Source organism: Bombina bombina, chromosome 2 (genome assembly GCF_027579735.1).
Source record: "Bombina bombina isolate aBomBom1 chromosome 2, aBomBom1.pri, whole genome shotgun sequence".
Lineage (NCBI taxonomy): Eukaryota > Metazoa > Chordata > Amphibia > Anura > Bombinatoridae > Bombina > Bombina bombina.
The window spans coordinates 1307363401-1307384149 of record NC_069500.1 but is presented as its reverse complement, the minus strand read 5'-3'; the positions used below and the strand labels follow the sequence as shown (position 1 = coordinate 1307384149).

Below are 20749 nucleotides of genomic sequence, written 5' to 3'. Positions count from 1 at the left end.
ATCCTGTCTAAAAAAACCTAAGCTCCCCATTGCCCTAAAAAGGGCATTTGGATGGGCATTGCCCTTAAAAGGGCATTTCTCTCTTTTCCATTGCCCAAACCCTAATCTAAAAATAAAACCCACCCAATAAACCCTTAAAAAAAACTAACACTAACCCCCGAAGATCCACTCACAGTTTTTGAAGACCGGACATCCATCCTCATCAAGCCGGGAGAAGTCTTCATCCAAGCGGGCAGAAGTCCTCAATGAAGCCGGGAGAAGTCTTCATCCAAGCAGCAAGAAGTGGTCCTCCAGGCGGCATCTTCTATCTTCATCTTTCTGACACGGAGCAGCTCCATCTTCAAGACATCCGGCGCGGAGCATCCTCTTCTGTCGGCGGCTCTTGAAGAATGAAGGTTCCTTTAAGGGACATCATCCAAGATGGCGTCCCTTAAATTCCAATTGGCTGATAGAATTCTATCAGCCAATCAAAATTAAACAGTAAAAAATCCTATTGGCTGATGCAATCAGCCAATAGGATTGAGCTCACATTCTATTGGCTGTTCCAATCAGCCAATAGAATGCAAGCTCAATCCTATTGGCCAATAGGATTTTTTACCCTTAATTTCCAATTGGCTGATAGAATTCTATCAGCCAATCGGAATTCAATGGACGCCATCTTGGATGACGTCCCTAAAGGAACCTTCAATCTTTAAGAGCCGTCAACAGAAGAGGATGCTCCGCGCCAGATGTCTTGAAGGTGGAGCCGCTCCGCGTCGGAAGGATGAAGATAGAAGATGCCCGCCCGAGGACCACTTCTTGCCGCTTGGAAGAAGACTTCTCCCGGCTTCGTTGAGAACTTCTACCCGCTTGGATGAAGACTTCTCCCGGCTTGAAGAGGATGGATGTCCGGTCTTCAAAAACTGTAAGTGGATCTTCGGGGGTTAGTGTTAGGTTTTTTAAGGGTTTATTGGGTGAGTTTTATTTTTAGATTAAGGTTTGGGCAATGAAAAAGAGCTAAATGCCCTTTTAAGGGCAATGCCCATCCAAATGCCCTTTTCAGGGTTTTACTGGGTTTTACTGTTGGGGGGTTGTTTGTATTTTTTTTTACAGGTAAAAGAACTGATTTCTTTGGGGCAATACCACGCAAAAGGCCCTTTTAAGGGCTATTGGCAGTTTAGTTTAGACTAGGGTTTTTTATTTTGGGAGGGCTTTTTTATTTTGATAGGGCTATTAGATTAGGTGTAATTAGTTTAAATATTTGATCATTTCTTTTTTATTTTGTGTAATTTAGTGTTTTTTGTAATTTAGTTAATTGTATTTAATTAATGTAATTTATTTAATTTTAGTGTAATGTTACGTGTTAGTTTTTATTTTACAGGTAAATTTGTATTTATTTTAACTAGGTAGCTAGTAAATAGTTAATAACTATTTACTAACTAGTCTACCTAGTTAAAACAAATACAAACTTAGCTGTGAAATAAAAATAAAACCTAAGATAGCTACAATGTAACTATTAGTTATATTGTAGCTACCTTAGGGTTTATTTCACAGGTAAGTATTTAGTTTTAAATAGGAATTAGTTAGGTAATGATAGTAATTTTTATTTAGATTTATTATAATTATATTAAAGTTAGGGGTGTTAGGGTTAGACTTAGGGTTAGGTTTAGGGGTTAATAACTTTAGTATAGTGGCGGCGATGATGTTGGGGGCGGCAGATTAGGGGTTAATAATATTTAACTAGTGTTTGTGATGCAGGGGTGCGGCGGTTTAGGGGTTAATATGTTTATTATAGTGGCTGTGATGTCCGGAGTGGCAGATTAGGGGTTAATAAATGTATTTTAGTGTTTGTGATGCGGGAGGGCCTCGGTTTAGGGGTTAATAGGTAGTTTATGGGTGTTAGTGTACTTTGTAACACTTTAGTTATGAGTTTTATGCTACAGATTTGTAACGTAAAACCCATAACTACTGACTTTAGATGGCGGTACGAATCTTGACGGTATAGGCTGTACCGCTCACTTTTTGGCCTCCAAGGCAAAACTCGTAATACCGGCCCTATGGGAGTCCCATTGAAAAAGGACTTTTTGAAAGGTGCAGTAGTTACATTGCTTTCCGGCCAAAAAGGTGTGCGGTACAGTTATACCTACAAGACTCGTAATACCGGTGTTAGTGGAAAAGCAGCGTTATGAGGCTTTTTCACTCATAACGCAAAACTCGTAATCTAGCCATTAATTCATAAGCCGGATCAGTATGGGACAGTCACCAACAATGTAACAAAATAGCATAATCATACAACAACTTAAATATATTAAATTATATATCGCAAGACGTGGCACTTAGTTAATTTATCACTAACCTGATTGCATAAGATCAGGAATCCTTGAGTATGTACACTATAAACATTATAATATCAGGCATAGGATTCACATATATTTTACATAAAGCAGCAAACAAAACAGTTTAACGGCACTTGCTTATTTAACCCCCACGGGGCCATTGTTTGCAACCTATAAATCCACTCCACTTCTCGACAGAGTAACTGTCTCCTAATGTCACCCCCTCTTGGATGATGTTTAATCTGATCAATAGCCATACACCTCAGGTCTGCTACACTATAGTTTGCTTCCATAAAATGTAATGCAACTGGGTGGTCACTTTTTCTATTCTTTATTGCCTGTCTAATCATGGATTTATGATTGGCAATCCTATCCTTTAGGGGGCGCTCCATAGACTGGTTGCCACACAAGGGACCAGGAGTACTACTAATCCCAATGATTCACCTCCCTCATGTGTTTTTTCCCTAAATTATAATTTGCAGTCTTTAAAAATGAAGAGCACCATTTATAAGAACTGGCATCTGCTACAGAGTGATCCTGCACTTAATAAAGTGTAAGGTGAGCGTCCACTAGTAGGATTTAAGAGGGGCAAGAACCTCAAGAATCTGCTGGTAAAAACTGACCCAGTTGAAAGCTATATACAGAGAAGCTGGGAAGCCAGAGTTGGCTGGTAAAGATCTGATGGGCGTGTCACTTGTAACAGCTTGATTATTGGGGACTCTTTTGGACACCCACGTATGGGTAAGATGATGCGCTTAAACCACCATTTGACTGGTAATTAAGATCCCATGTGGGCTGATGTATGTTGGGAAAACGGAGCACCCCCTAAAGGATAGGATTGCCAATCATAAATCCACGATAAGACAGGCAATAAAGAATAGAAAAAGTGACCACCCAGTTGCATTACATTTTATGGAAGCATACCATGGTGTAGCAGACCTGAGGTGTATGCCTATTGATCAGATTAAGCGTCATCCGAGAGGGGGGTGATATTAGGAGACAGTTACTCTGTAGAGAAGTGGAGTGGATTTATAGGCTGCAAACAATGGCCCTGTGGGGGTTAAATAAGCAAGTGCCATTATCCTGTTTTCTCTATGAAAGATGAGTACCTGCTGCTTTATGTAAAATATATGTAAATCCTATGCCCGATATCATAATGTTTATAGTGTACATATTCAAGCATTCCTGGTCTTATGCAATCAGGTTAGTGATAAATTAACTAAGTGGCACGTCTTACGATATATAATGTTAATATATTTAAGTTGTATGATTATGTTATTTTGTTACATCGTTGGTGACTGTCCCATACTGATCTGGCTTATGAATTTAGTTTTTTCATTGATATTTGCGTTTTTTTTCACAGATAACATTTTCTGTTTGTGGTTGCCATGACAACCTTCTACAATCAGACATAAAGAAAGGGTTGAGGAGGGGTGTGTGTCTCTGGGGGGCGTGTCTCTGGGCAGCACCTTGAATGGTCACAATATCGGTTGCTCTGAGTGAAACATTAATAATATGCTGTTTATTGATGTCTATGAGGATCATCCATCTACCTCACCCAGATAACTAAGATCTACTTATTAAGCTGAATCGAATGATATTACAATATTGGGACTAACACCTTTAATAACCAATCTGGAGCATTGAGGTCTAAGGCAGTCACCTGAGTGAGAGGCTCTCAACACCCCCCCCCCCCCCCCCGCACGCCCCGGTATCTTGTAAGCCAGGTACGCAGTGCACAGACACGGAAAACCTCAGTAAAATGGAACCTGATGAAGCTATCCTAATCAAGGAGATATGTAAATCTCTTAGATGAACATTTTTTGCAACTATTGGAGAAGATGGCGGCAGCATGGGCATACGATGGAAATCTTTCTATCACTAAGCCTGACCTAATAGTTGTAGAATGGCGAAGGTCTACGAGTCCTCCAAACACTGTGTGAATCTGAGCCTGCTCAATACACAACAAGACATCGGAACCTCAACAAGTAATGAGTCTATGATCGGTAATGGGGACCTGGAGGTAACTGCCGCATGTAGCTTCCCAACAGTCTGGCCTGAGACTGATCCAGACTCCACTAATAGTGAGGATGCAGATACCTCTGACTTAGGAGTAATCCTTGTACCGCAGAGTCCCCCACCAACTATGAGCACCTACTCGGACCATCAGTCGCGTCCCACAAAATAAAGGCAACTCTAGACCCTACAGTGGGGCGCATACAGGGAGGAAGACTACACACATGGGGATTATCTCTGCACAAGATGGCACTGCACCACCACCTCAGACGCCTCTACCCCTGACAGCCAGAAAGAGAGTGTCTCACCTGTTCACATGAGGTAATTGGCTAGTCGCTAAAGAAATCTGTAACACAAGTCCTACCTGGAGGAAAACACCCAAATTGAAAGCCCGGAGCAGACACAGGGACAAGTTGGCAGCATTCAGTCTGCAGTCATCGCTCCAGTGGGGTCATCGTGGAGGCTGGATTGGTCTTCCCTGGAGATGCGGGAGTCGCACATTTCATGGAGGCTTGTTGACAGTGCCCTAGAATACTTTTGGCTTTCAGGGCACCCGAGGTGTCCTACATCCCATTCGCTCTGGAAAAGGCTAGTGGAAGTCACCTCATGACATTAAACCTCCGACCCATGGCTGGTGTTTCTTACCTTATACTCACTTAACCTCAAAATTAAAGGGCACTATTGAACCGTTTTCATGAAGCCCCAAGCTGATTTTGCCCTATGATTTTCTCATTAATTCCACTTAGACGATATGTCTACAATTGTTTTTATTTTCTATTTGACCAGCCCTATCTTACACACTTAAGGTTCATGCACAGGACTTATAGGTTGGCTGCTTTAACTCATGCAGGCTACAGGGACATAGGAGATAGCGAAAGAGCTGCTCCTTACTGCCTTTCGAACCACCTATTTATTAACAAGGGGACTGTTTAAAAAAATGTAAAAAAAAAAACTCTCTTCAATGGGGACTCTGTAACTTTTAGCTCTGCTTGATTTATGTGCCCAATCCTAGAATACATTAACCCTAATAGCGGTACTGAAGCCTGAAGTTTGGGGGACATTATCTATTGGGACGCTACATTATTAACTATAACCTAACTGGAGAAACGTATGCATAACTTTTTATGTCAGAGGTCTGCAATTAGTGTGTTAAATACTACTTATATTCAGCGCACCATGATAGTATAGACACTTGATGTTTAACTCATTCCTGATTGATTGATTATATTGATTATTATAGCGGTTAATTACAAGGCAGGCAATGCATTTATATACCCAACCTCACTGTGTTATAGCCACTTGAAAACATTAGAGGCTAGCCAAAACCCTTTGCATAAAGCACCTATAACCAAGTATACATAGTCAGTAATTCATATCCCATGGTATGTTATTGCCACTACCGAGCTGACCATAGATGAGACAACAAAGACATGTTTGGATTCAGGGGGTTAATCTGGGATCTTTACACAGCAGACAATATAGCCTAACAGGTTTACGGATTCAGGGCTGATGAGTCTTTTTATATATGACCCCTGTCCCCTAACAAACCAACAAGTATTTAGTCCCCTCTACTAAGGTCACAATTTGCCCCCAGATGGAATCCCTAAGATAAAATGACCTAACTCATGTGGCATGCTTCATTGTTTTTGCTTAGCCCTGTCACATAAACATAATCAAGATGGTAAGCATTTGCTTAAGTTAAAGTTTGCTTCATCCCTATTTTAACCATACCAGCCCCCTAGCAATATGGTCTCGGGGGTTTGCAACAGATCCCAGAAAGTGTCTTACTAGTCTCCTCATTATTAACGATATACGCTCACTACAACATGTATTTCAGCTATCGAAGAGATCCTAAGCTGCCAAATATTTGTTTGTATGCTCCTTGATATTTCAGACCCGCAAGGTTCCTATAAGTAAAGTATACTGTTTGTTTGTAATCTTAATGTTAATCTCACAAACTGGGTCCAAAAGTGGCCCTGCAATTCTTTTTCCCTCACATTCTCCGCCCCAATCTTACCTGGTTGTCAGCGGTCCAAAAGTGGCCGTTATGTTTCACTAAGGGAAAACTGTTTATTACCAAGTTTTAACATACAAAGGGTGATATTTCATAATATTATTCCAAAAAAGGAAAACAAAATAAAACAAAAAAAGTAGGTCTTTTAATGTACACCTAACATTTTGTTATATAAAATCAAATAATATTTTTTTTTTGTACAGTCATTATGTCATGCCTTTTTATGTTTTGATTTCTGTATATCTATAACCGCATGATGCTTGTTCATGTAATTTTAATTCCTCAATAAAAATAGGAAATTGAAAAAAAATAAAAATCTAGAATTAATAATATTATTATGCTGCAGAATTATTAAATATTCAGCAAATGTTCCCGTATGCGGGATCTTACATCTCTTGTTGTGAGTCCTACATATTGCAACTCACAAACCTCACAAGTCAAGAGGTACACCGCAAAAGTTGTTCTACAGTTAAGGCACCTATCATGTTCAAATCTCCTCTTTGTTACCATACTTTGAAACCCGTTAGCTGTTTCCACAAAATCCCAGGCTTTACATTTAGTGTAACCTCTTTTAAAGGTACCCTTATGGATGAGCCAGGAACTGCCACTGATGTTGTTATCTCTGATGTTTCTTAGCTCTGTGGGTGCCAATAAATTGGATATAGTAACCTCTTTCCTATATGAGTATCTGCAACCATTTTGTACTGTATCCACCAATCCATCATCTGCAGAGAGGAGGGGAAAGTGCTTTTTCAGTATGTTACATACTTCATAATACTGGTTGCTATTGTGTAACAAAAGTTACACCTTGAAACCCCTGCTCCTCTTTACAAGGTCGTTTACCTAGCAAATTCTTCCTGTCTCTCTCCTCTACTTCTTTCCTAGCTCTTGAACCTTTTTCTTGTTTATAACCTCTTTCTCTCAGTCTCCTGGTTAACTGATCTGCCTGTTTCACAAAGTTTTCCTGTTTAGAACAATTCCTCTTTAGGCGCGTAATTTGGCCCTTCGCCACTTCAGAAAAAACTTCCTTTGGATGATTGCTTCTTGCGTATAAGAGACTATTACCAGTGATTGGTTTCCTATATACATATGTAGTGATGGTGCCATCCAAATTTCCTTTCAAAGTAATGTCAAGGTAGCCAATGGTTGTTTTTCCAAACATATGTGTAAACTCCAAACCCACATCATTGGTATTGAGGAGCATCACTACATATGTATATAACAACAAATTGATTGGCCTCCTCAATGTCTCCATCCCAAATCAATATCAAATGGTAAATTAATCTTTTGAAAAAAAAAAAACTATCTTCTGTTTGAGTGGGGTGTTCACATCCATAGATGTGGGACAGCTTCCACCAACCCATAAATAGGTTCACATCGGAGGGGGCAAATCTTGCCCCCATAGCTGTCCCATGTCTCTGCAGGTAAAACTCCCCCTCAAACAAGAAGTAGTTATGGGTAAGGAGAAATTAGTAATTCTGATCACAAATTCAACAAATTCTTCTATAAATTTAGAACCTCTAGTCATAACAAATTGCTCTTAGGCCCATATCATGGGGGATGGATGAATATAAGGCTTTCACATCAATGGTTAACCAACCATAATTCTCCTTCCATTTCAATTCCTTCACTAGATTTAAAATGTGTTTAGTGTCTACTACATAACTGTGAAGAGTTTCCACCATTGGTTTCAATATGCTGTCTAGCCACTCTGTTCTGTCAGAGAACCTATCCCACTCACTATGGGCCTGCCAATTACATTTTCAGTCGATATGTGGACTTTGGGAAGGTGGTTGATGATGGGAATGATTGGATTGACTAATTTTAAAAATTGGCTAGTTAGCTTGTCAAAAAATCAAGTGCCTCCCATCGTCAATCAAACTTCCCAAAGCCCTTTTTTATCCCAATGTCGGATCAAATTGGAATTTTGTGTATTGCTATGTGTCATGAAGTTCCCTGTTTGCCTCGTCAATAAAATCCTGTCTGTTCATCACAACGACAGACCCTCCTTTGTCAGCACTTCTAATTACCAAATTTTTATTCTTACAAAGTCCATCCAATGCTAGTTTTTCCTGTTTATTTAGATTTCTATGCCCCCTTTTAGATTGTGATAGATTAGTAAAATCCCTCTCCATTTGTTTTTTGGAATTTTTCCAAAATGGGACCTCTGTTCTGCATTGGGTAAAATTTTGATGGATTTCTAAGAGCTGGCAAGGGAGTTGCTGCTTGTGTTGTGTCTAAATTATCAGTGTCCCCTTCCTCCAATAAAGTATCCATTGCTAATATGTCACAAGTTTCCTGAAAAGACCAATCCTCTCTTTCATTATTTACATCGGGAAGGGTTTTATGTGTAGGTTCCTCAGTCACTACAACTGACCCCTGATTTGAAGAAAAGTGTTTTTTCAAGGTGAGATTCCTTTTAGTTTATTTGCATCAAATAATATTTGGAATAAATTAAAATCCCTAGATGGGACAAAGCCCAAACCTAGGCCTAATACTTTATTCTCGTCTGCAGACAAAGTATGGTGTGACAGATTTATTACTGTATTTACTTGTACTTGGTCTGTACTCTCCCTCTCCCTCCTGGGGTATCTCTCTGTTCTTCTTATTTCTCCCCCCCTTCTAGTTCTTTTTGGGGATGGGAAAAACCTGCTCCATATCCTTCCTATCTCCCTCTGGTATGGTATTTTGAGAAGATTGGTGTACAGCTTGTCCTGGCTTATATTTGGAACCCTTGTCTAAATGTATCTGTTGATTATGTAGGATTGATACATTTGCTTTCGGTCTTACTACTGCTGGTTCTTCAATCACTATATTTGTACTCTTATTTGTGTTCACTTCTTCCTCATCCTCTCCTGAAGCTGAACTCCCATCTTGGGATTCCGCTTCACTATCTGAGAAAGTTACTCTCTTATCACTACCTCTACCCCTACCTCTTCTCCCAGATCAATTTCTTCTGTTAAATCCTCTCCGATATTGGAATCTATCTTTCTATTCCAGATATACACTTTTGCTGTATCATAGTGCCCCTGGTCCCTCAAATATTTACCATGCTTTATTTCTAACAAGAGGGTTTTAGCCTCTGCTATGGTATCCTGTAAGATCAAAGTTAGCATATTCTATTTCTGTACTACATACATTCATTTCCATTCATTAAGTTCATTCATTTTAAGGAACAATCCGATAAAGTATTGTTCCACATTTTAATGAAATCAGTATCCTCTGTGACGAAAGTGGAGAATTTGTTCAACCTTAGACCCCTGGGAATCATTAGCATTTTCAGATATCTCTCCAAGGTCCAGATATCCCATTTTAGTTTGTTTTCTTTTATTAGTAGCCTCTCCATTTCATCAAATAACATGTTTAAAGAGTATTTTGATCTATCCATAGAAAAGATACATGCCAAATTCTTGGGTGTTACTATCCCTTTCCTCTGCTGTTTGCAGGGAGTAAAAACTGTGTACAATCTCCTTGGAAGGCTCCATATTAGCAAAAGACTAAAATTATCTTTAAATACGTGTATATAATAGTCAAATGTCCTTTGGGTTTAGGTTGGGCAGTCAGAGGTAATAAGGGGTATTGAGTTCCCAGGTATAGCCAACACACATACACAGTCATATATTACAATCCCCAGTTAGACTCGAGACTAAATTCACCCCTAGTTCTCTGATATATTAGTGGGTGAGAGACCAAGCGCCAAGGAAAGAAAGCACCTACAAGTAATTGGTCCCAATGCAGAGGGGATGTGAGAAGTGTCCAAAACTCTATCTAGTGTCCAGAAATAAAATAATTACATTTAAGTGTCTTTGTGGAAAAAAGGCATATTTCAATCTTAGTGGAAATATAAAAATAGTGGAAAATGTGGTAAATTGTGGACACAAAAACCAAGAAGCAAAAACAAAACAAAATCAAAATATCTCCCAATACAAAAAAGAGGGCATATGCAAGAAATAATAAAAATACAAATTGACAGAAAAAATAAGAAAAAAAAATCAAACTTGTATTCCTAGTCGTGGAGACCTATGAGATTCCTGCAATGTTCCAGAATGCTTGAATAGTCTTCCAAAAGTTCCTGGAGTGTGCTATAGGAAATAGATCACAATGGTGCAGATTGTTTCCAATAAATATACTGATACTGAAAATAGGCTTACCAGTTAAATTCAACATGTTTCGGCCTCTATATACAGGCCTTTCTCAAGACACCGCAGATGCCGGTAAGCTGGGGAGCAGCAGTGAACAGTGGCAACGGGGAAGTCCGATGGAGGGGAGAGGAGAGGTGCACACCACAGATGAATGGGTTGTAAGCTTGCAGCCAGCAGAGCAGTGATAAAGACAGACAACCTTGCTGAGTCTCACCTGCACTCCTCAAGGACCAGATTCCCGACTTCCATCAGAAGCATTAATAGGTTTTTGTTTTACCCTCGCATTCACTGTGTTCCACTGCTTGTCCTGAAATAATATACTACAGAACATAATTTTCTCCCTGTGAGAGAACTAGGGGTGAGTTTCATCTCCAGTCTAACTGGGGGATATTAATATATGACAACCTTGTAACCTTGTCGCCTGTTGATTGGTTAATGTTCCGGTTATGGAACTTAAATTCCATTGGATGTGAGTAGGGAATATGTGAGTGCCAGACCAGGATCAGGTATGAGGCCACTTCCGGTGACATGATGTTCTGTATACATGTTGTGTTTAGTTTGGAATATGTAAGTAACATTTATTCTTGTTTTATGTATATATTTTGACAGATTATACCCTTGACAAAGGTCTAAAGTGAAGACTGAAACGTTGGGAGATTATTATACCAGATTGTACAGGAAATATATGTAGGGATATAAATTTTAAAATATTTAGAACCTATTCCCCTATGTGAAGAACATTGGAATAAGAAATATTTACAGTAAATAAACAGTTAAACACTTTATTAAATATGAATAATAAATAAATATTTTTCATATTTTCAGCTACTTGACTGCAAAGGGCTCCAATGTAATTATACACATGTCTATTTATGTATACATATGTATTTATATGTGTATATATGTCTGTAAATACATAAATACACATATAAATACATATGTACACCCATATAAACACACATATACTGTATATATATATATATATATATATATATATATATATATTTATATATATATACACAGTATATATGTATACATATACATAAATACATACATATACATACATACATATACATATTTAGACATGTATATGTACGTATCTCTTTGTTAAAGTCCTTTGCAGACTTTTATTTCTAACACTTGAGACCTCATATATTTGAGCCCTTATAACAACTTTTTTATGCAATATTTTTATTTTATAAAATAAGTTTTGCATTATGAGCAGCTCATTGCTAACTTGCAAGTTATTGTTACCGCTCACCTCCCTATAGCGCTGCTATTACAGGTTCGCAAAAACCCGGCGTTAGCAGGCAATATAGCAGCGTTGAGCAAAATTGAGCTCCATACTGCACTCAAATACCAGCGCTGCTGTGAGCTGGTTTTATGTGCTCTTGCACGATTTCCGCATAGACATCAATGGGGAGAGCCGGCTGAAAAAAAGCCTAACACCTGTAATAAAGGAGCGTAAAGCTCCATAACGCAGCCCCATTGATTCCTTGATTTACACCTAACACCCTAACATAAACCCGAGTCTAAACACCCCTAATCTGCCGCCCCCGACATCGCCAACACCTACATTACACTTATTAACCCCTAATCTGCCGCCCCTGACACCTACATTACAGTTATTAACCCATAATCTGCCGCCCCAAGTTCGTTGCTACCTACCTACACTTATTAACCCCTAATCTGCCATCCCTAACATCGTCGCCACCTACCTACATTTATTAACCCCTAATCTGCCGCCCCCAATATCGCCGCCACTATACTAAAGTTATTAACCCCTAAACTTAACCCTAAGTCTAACCCTAACACCCACTAACTTGAACATAATTAAATAAATCTAAATAAAAATTTAAATTAATAACTAAATAATTCCTATTTAAAACTAAATGCTTACCTGTAAAATAAACCCTAAGCTAGCTACAATATAACTAATAGTTACATTGTATCTATCTTAGGTTTTATTTTTATTTTACAGGTAACTTTTTATTTATTTTAACTAGGTTGACTAATTAGTAAATAGTTATTAACTATTTGCTAGCTACCTATTTAAAATAAATACAAAGTTACCTGTAAAATAAAACCTAACCTGAGTGGGGGGCGGAGCCAGCTACAGAGGCAGCCAGACGTGTTCTCCTGAAGCTCCTAGCTCTTAGATATAATTTCATAATTTAAACTATACATAAGGATCCCAAATCTCTCCTTTGTGACTATAGTAAATAAATACCATTTATTGGGCTTTTAAGAAATCTAAAAAGGAGTTAATTAGCAAATCTGAGACGGATCCAGCTTCATAGGTTATACCACGCGGACTCCCCGGGAGCTACATACTTCTAACAACATGGCTGCTATGGAGGCCTTAGACTTATGGGAACAGCGCACCCAACATCTTCTTAAACTGAGGTTTCAGAGCATGAAAGAGGATTCAATGCTACTAGCCTCTGCCTTCCTGCAATTAACGGAACAGCAAGCAGCGGACACTGATTCTGTCACACATAGCAGGTCTTGTGCTGCGTCCGTGATCAGACTACAGGAGGTAACAGATACACCCTCTGGCACACTTACTCCAGCCTTCAGATATCATGAACCGAGACGAGAACTAGACTTCCACCCTGAAACGACTAAGCTGCCGGATACAGTCACTGAAGCGATAGTGCACAGAGAAGCCCTCACCGCACAGGATGACATGCTGCCTATGTTGATGCTGGCCGCTTATAACACCCCAGCTCAGCCTCAAGCCAGCGCTCCGCTATACGGGAGCAGTCTTTTAGGGTACACACAGCCCAGTCACATACCTGGGAAAGCACCCTATCTTCTGAACGATGCCAGCATCAGAAATAGTTCTCAGACACATGGGACTGCAGCTCAGACTTTTCCGCTGGGCGAATCAAGCCTTAATATCCAGCCCTCTCTTGCAGGTGCATCAAGCATCACTCTCAGAGTACTTAGACCGGACCATGGAGGACTTTTAACTTCTTTAGTGACAGCCGCATCGCAACTGAACAATGAAGTTCAACCTCCTCTGGGACTCAGAATTACAGTTGGAGTAGGTTAAAGTAACTGGGGACTCTGCAGGGAGCCAGGGATAGCTGTTTAGGTTATCTGAGACTCTCCTATGCATTATCATTACAGACGCTCATTTATACCTTTCTAGCCATGTGAGTCTCGGCTCTAACATTTCTGGTACATAGGTTTGAATATCTATGATTTATGTGTCAGCTTCTATATCTTACAGCTTAATTTACAATGTTCTGGAGATTAGATCTCTCAACTAGCATCCTAAATATTTTCTCACTGTGGGTTCAATAATCCCTATCGTTATATCTGAGTGTATGTCTGTACTCTTTTGTGTAAATCTTTGCCAGAGTTTAGGGTATAGCTCCTGAGCTAGCAAATCTACTACACCCTACTTTACATGTTTAGCTCTCCTATAAACCTCCATAACATATAATTTACTATACTTTTCTCTTCAGTTGTTGCCTTCTTTCAATGTTATTCCTAAGGTTCTAATGTGATTAACACAGTTGAAAGTTTGCCTTGTGAATGCACAAAAGCTTTGCTCTTGTAACCTCCTCTATCAGTTTAAATTTGCATTCATGCAAGACACGTGGGAGATCATATTTAAGGACTTCCATATGGTCCCTCCTATATTGCTCCTATATTGTTTTTCTCTTCCCATGCTATCTCTATAAGAAATGTTTACTGTATGCTGTATACTCTGTTATGTAATAGGAAACTCAATTTACAGGGAGAGTATCCTGATAGCTTTCTTACAATTCACTATTTTTATGCCATGTAGGGTTAAACTTCCTGCTAAAATAGAAAATTAGGAACGATATCTCCCCCCACCCTTTCCCGCCCTGTCTGTCAGGGCGGGTCATACCCAACTTCCCTTTCCCGTCTGTGTCCAGTGGAGACAACAACCCCTGGGGGGAGAGACAAATTATATCCCTCACCTATAGTAGCTGTAACATTAAGGTCCTGATTCCAACTTACTATCACTTTAAAGCTCTCACGTAGCCTCTATGAGAGACCTCCTAGAGCCTGCTGCTCAATACCTATTACTATATACTCTGACTAATAATTGAAAAATGTTACATCTAGGTATAACACAATGTGTCCAGTTCTAGTCAGGACACGGCTCTCAATATCCACATTAATGGCCCCCAGCTGTAACTGCAGTCAATATTTTTCTTTATACGCCTAGGTAATGTTATATTGCATTTTGTGCAGCCATATGGGCCTTTTCTTTCCTTACTCCCGAAGTGGTCCCGTCTCAGTAACCGAGGTACTACCTTCTATAAATACCATATGGCGTAGTTTTGCCCTTATAGTAATGTTAGGCTATATGTATAACAGCTAGTCTAGTTTTCACGCTAAGAATTAAAGATGTCTTAAGTACTAAATCACTCCAGGCTTCTCACATCAGAGATTATAAAACAGCCCACTACAAAGCCACTGTAAAGACACTTCATCTAGCATGAGACTCTGTTTATCAATAATGTATTTTTAGGCCTACAGGTATTAATATCTACCACCCTAGAGACTTTGTCTTGGTTGAATATACCCATTATCCCTTGTTGTGTAAGTCTCTACAAATCCACCATGGCCGAGATTGGGTAATATTTAGGTATGCACCAGCAAGTTCCCCTCCCTTGCTCTTTAGACTTCAAATATATAGTTAGAGTACTTATCAGGTTTGGCCGCCTCCCCTTCTATACTTATCTATTTTCATACCAGTTGCATTCCATATAGAGAATCCTATCATAGCTCCGCCTCCCCCCATATTGGGTCCTATACCCATTTTTCTTAAACTCAAGCGGCTCTTGTCCGCTGTAATCTTTCCTTCTCTCACAATATTCTTGTTAAGTTATATCCCTACACCGATACAGATCCCATGATTAATCTAAAAATTCTCACCAGCTACTAGTTAAATGTATCTTCTACCACCAGTAGACTAGCAGATCTCTCATCATATTATTACTCAAAACTCACTTCAGTCTCCAGGGAGTGATTTTATTGCCCTATCCCAGGGATATAACTTTGTTAACTTATATTCATAATATCCTATATAATATTAAAAAGAGACCCTATACTTCTTCCTGAGCAACCAAACCTTCAAGTTCTCCAGCAGAAGAAAAATTACGTATGTGGAAAGGGCAAGCTAATTTTTATCATACCAATATCTAAGATCTATTGTTTACCTTCATATGTTTGTAATTACTATGCACACACTCTTGTGGAGTTGTTTTACTTTACCCTGTGCTGTTTGTCTCAGTAAAAAATATTCAATAAAAAAAAAAAAAACCTAACCTGAGTTACACTAACACCTAACCTTACACTAAAATTAAACAAATTACATTAATTAAATACAATTAACTAAATGACAAAAAAACAAACACTAAATTACACAAAATAAAAAAGAAATTATCAAATATTTAAACTAATTACACCTAATTTAATAGCCCTATCAAAATAAAAAAGCCCCCCCCCCCCAAAAAAAAAACCCTAGCCTAAACGAAACTACCAATAGCCCTTAAAAGGGCCTTTTTGCGGGGCATTGCCCCAAATAAATCTCTTTTACCTGTAAAAAAAATACAAACAACCCCCCAACAGTAAAACTCACCACCCACACAACCAAACCCCCAAATAAAATCCTATCTAAAAAACCTAAGCTCCCCATTGCCCTGAAAAGGGCATTTGGGTAGACATTGCCCTTAAAAGGGCATTTAGCTCTTTTTCAGCCCAAACCCTAATCTAAAAATAAAACCCACCCAATAAACCCTTAAAAAAACACTAACCCCCGAAGATCCACTTACTTTGAAGACCCGACATCCATCCTCAACGTAGTAGCAGAAGTCCTCAGCAAAACCGGCAGAAGTCTTCATTCAAGCGGGCCGAAGTCTTCATCCAAGCTGGCAGAAGTCTTCATCCAGACGGCATCTTCTATCTTCATCCATCCGGTGCGGAGCGGCTCCATCTTCAAGACATCCAAGCAGAGCATCCTCTTCTTACGACGGCTAACGAAGAATGAAGGTTCCTTTAAGGGACGTCATCCAAGATAGCGTCCCTTGAATTCCGATTGGCTGATAGAATTCTATCAGCCAATCGGAATTAAAGGTGAAAAAATCCTATTGGCTTATGCAATCAGCCAATAGGATTGAGCTTCAATCCTATTGGCTTATCCTATCAGCCAATAGGATTGAGCTTGCATTCTATTGGCTGTTCCTATTGGAACAAGATTTTTTTATAAAATTGAAACAATTAAAAAAAGAATAGATTCTTGTGTTTTTTATAGGTTTTTATCTACTCCAAATGTTAGGATGGAAAGTTAGATAGATGTTTTTTTTGCAGGAGAATTAATTTTTTATGTTTTTTCCTCCTTCTCCAATCCCATCCAATTAATCCTGGGATATTTTTAATGAAAATAATTAATAATAGGACTTAATAATATTTCATGGAATGTGGGGGTATCACCTCTTCAATAAAACGTAAGGCAATATTAAAACAGCTGGAAACCTTGAAGGCTGATAATACAAGTAACTAATTTAAATGAAAAAGAGGCAAAAAAAAAAAGTCTAATTGGGTTGAAGAGGGGATATATACCCCATGTTTGAGAAGATTGAAAGGAGTGGCTATTTTATTTAGGAAGGATTTAAACTATAGAATACATGAGGTTGAACTAGATATTCAAGGTAGATTTTTTTTGAAAATTTAGTTAAATAATCATTTATTGAGGAATGCTTATAGACCTAATAATTATTATTTACAATTTTGGGAAAAATTGCAAAACATCATACTAAAATATATGAATTTTAAAATCAAACTAGGAGAGGAGATTTTAATATTGTCCCGCAATTTGCTTTAGGTTATGGAACTCGTGTTCTGCATCTACCCTGAGACGTTCCAAGAGGAGCTCCTCGTATGTTTCAAAAACTTTTGGATCCTGTTCTAGGATTAATTTATTTTCAATATCTACTCCTTAAATAAATCAAGTTGATAACTGCAATATCCATTCAATTACAATATCAGATCACGCTCCAATAAGTTTCACATTACATGGAATGTCGAGGGATGGAATTTTTAAAAATTTAAAACAGGTTTGGCTTAATTAAACTGGAAGGGAAAATAAAGGCTAGGCTACATAAATAGACCTGAAACTTTTTTGGGAAGCTTTTAAAACAGTGATACTAGGAGAAGTGGTTGCATATTTGAATAGATTGAAGAAGAAAAATGCTGAGAAAGAAAAACAGCTAGCAAATCAACTCACTATTAGTTATAATATATATATATATATATATATATATATATATATATATATATATATTACTGATCAAAAGTGTATTCATTGGGAAAAATATATTAATCATAAAAAAAAGAAACAAGTATCAAGACAAAAATCGGCATATACACAAAACATTAATAGATTTTTTTTTTTAAGTATGGCAATAAGTCAGGCAAATTGATATCTAATTTAGTTAAATTGAGAAAAAAAAAGGTAATTATATAGAAAAAAACAAGGGTTGACAATGAAAACTACATAACACTAACAGAGATAGATAAAAAAAAAGTTCTATTATTTTACAAAAAAATATATTCAAAACGTAATATTGTTACTGAAAAAAAAATACATTTTGGAAAAAGTTTAAACTACCTCAATTAACTAAACAACCATTTTAAAGTATTAATATTCCGATTTGGGTAGAAGAAGTGGAATATTCTATTAAGCGGGCTGCTTTGAATAAAGCTACAGGTCCAGATAAACTCCCTAATGACGTATATAACATTTTAAGAGATCATTGCGTTTACTTACAATAATATAAGCGGTAAGCCAGATGAGCACAAACCCTCGTTATAAACCCCTTATCGCTCAGGTGCAAACATTAGCGCTCAACTCGTAATCTAGCCCAGAATGTTTAAAATAGGAAGTTCTATAGAAAATTGTTAGAGATGTAATATAGAATATGCAAAACTAAACAATTGTTTATTTGAGAGTCCTATGATTAGGAAGTTTTGGTTTAATTTTTGAATACATATTTTGTTTAAAGAAAATATTAAATTATCTGAGAGGGAAAGGATATTCTTTTTTGTTGGGAACAATATAAGGTGAAATCAAGATTTATTAATATAACAATATTAATTGCTAGAAATTGAATATTTAAAAAATGGAAAAGCTGCAAAATTCTGATGTTAAAAGGCATAAACTCTCAATGATATAATCTTATAACAGAACAATATGATCAGGATATTTACAAATATAATTTGGTTCTGAAATTTTTTATTAAATGGGAGTATTTTATTAAATAATACTCTGAAGATATAAAGAAACAAATATTGACACAAATCAACAGTTCCCCTATATTTTCAGAGGAACCTTTCTCAAGGAAATGGGGAAAATCTTCTCGGAAGCATAATATGTACAGCCAAGGCAAAAATAAAATACTGTGGCTAAATTAGTCCATGTTTATGATTTCTCGTGAAATGCTTGTGCAATACCGCCCCCTGCATATTCGCTGCCAATTGGCCGCTAGCAGAGGGGGGCCAATCATCCCAATCATATCTGATCGGGATGATTGCAGTCCACCACCTAAAAGGTTGCGGACGAGTAAAGGAGTAGCGGTCCTAAATCCTTGATAAATGTACCCCTAAAACTTTATACGTACTAATAAAACTTTTTAAAAAATGCATCTACTTGTTATTCTCAGACTAATCATTTCTTTGACTGCATCATTCTACATAGCATTTAATTAGTGTTTAAAGAGACATTAAACTAGATTACAAGGGCTAGATTACAAATTAAGTCCAATCGATAATGCAGGGTGCATTACCTTGAATTTGGATCCGCGCTAAGAATACCACAAATCTAGCCTTACAAATGGATGGTAAATCTGATTAACCAGAGAATCTTAATGCTGGCAACATTTTTTTAGCGTATCCTATACGTTTAATTAGACTTGTGCAGTACTGAATAATTTGTTTATGAGGAATCATTTAGAACAAATATTTAAAAAAAATAGTTTTTTAGGATATTCGTGTGCTGCACTACTGGGTATTTTGTTTGTTTAAAAGTAACAAATCTTTAATATTTCTTTGTTCTCTGGTTAGGAAACATTTACATTTGTTTTAATGAAAACAAATGTTGACAGGAAGTTCCAATTGGCCAGGCTGAGTGGTCACCAACCAACCATACGAGCTCCACCATCCTCAGCAATTGGACGAGCTCCACCATTGGCAGATGGAAATAGAGCAGATTCTACAGCTGCCCCACATGAACCAGCAGTTAAAGCTGGCCCACCACCACATGAATCAGCAGTTGAAGCTGGCCCACCACCACATGAACCAGCAGTTGAAGCTGGCCCTTCACCTCAAGCAACAGCAGATGCAGGTGACCCTGCCCCACAAGCACTTAGAAGCCCTGCTGCTCAAGAGCCTGTGGATGCATTGTATTCACCCCTGGGTGAGGAATACATTGCACTCCAGAGGAGGCTCATAACAAGCATGGAGAACATACAAAGAGGCCAAGAGAGGTTCTTCAGGAACCATGAAAGGTTCATCAGGAGCCAAGAGAGGAGACAACAACGTAGCATAGAGCTACAGAGGGACATGGTAGCATTGTTAAGTGCAAGTGTTCATAACCAATCACAGATGATGCGAATTCTGTCTGATATGCAGATGCAAATGGACAATAGATGGAGAGAAAAAAATCAACTCTTGGGTGTGTTGGTTGACCACTTTACACACCAGCAGGACACTGCCTCCAGCCTATCATCTGTGGCTAGCACACCAGCAGAAACATCAGAATCTTCTCAAACCAGGAGAACAAGGCAATCCACTACAGCCACCTCAGCTCCCTCATCCAAGAAGCCAAAAAAGAAATAAATATTCTTATAGTTCACCATAAATCTTGTCCTCTGTTATTTACCATATCATTGTCATCCACATCCATGTGAGGTGTGTTTTAGCACACTAAAATTATTAAAACATATAATAAGACCTGTGTGGAAATGGCAAAAAAAAGGTAATATTATCCTGTTTATGACATATTCTTGTACTCTAACTCACATCCACAATAGTTGTTTATGAAGGGTACATATAGTAATATTCACTTGTAAGATGTAAATCAATGTATCTCAGATCCAATATAAATGTACACATTGGTATATATAGTAGTGATGTTACTGATAGGGTGGGCATTATCAGGTGTTTTAAGTCTGCAGGTGAGAGGTTGTGGTGTCTGTGGTTTGACACAATTGCAAAGA

General features: G+C 38.1%; 1 protein-coding gene across 1 annotated transcript in view; it reads right to left on the bottom strand.

The window, feature by feature from the left end:
• The window catches only part of STK32B (serine/threonine kinase 32B), a 459768-nt gene that overhangs the window by 218454 nt on the left and 220565 nt on the right, over positions 1 to 20749 (bottom strand). The gene's annotated exons all lie outside the window — the stretch shown is intronic.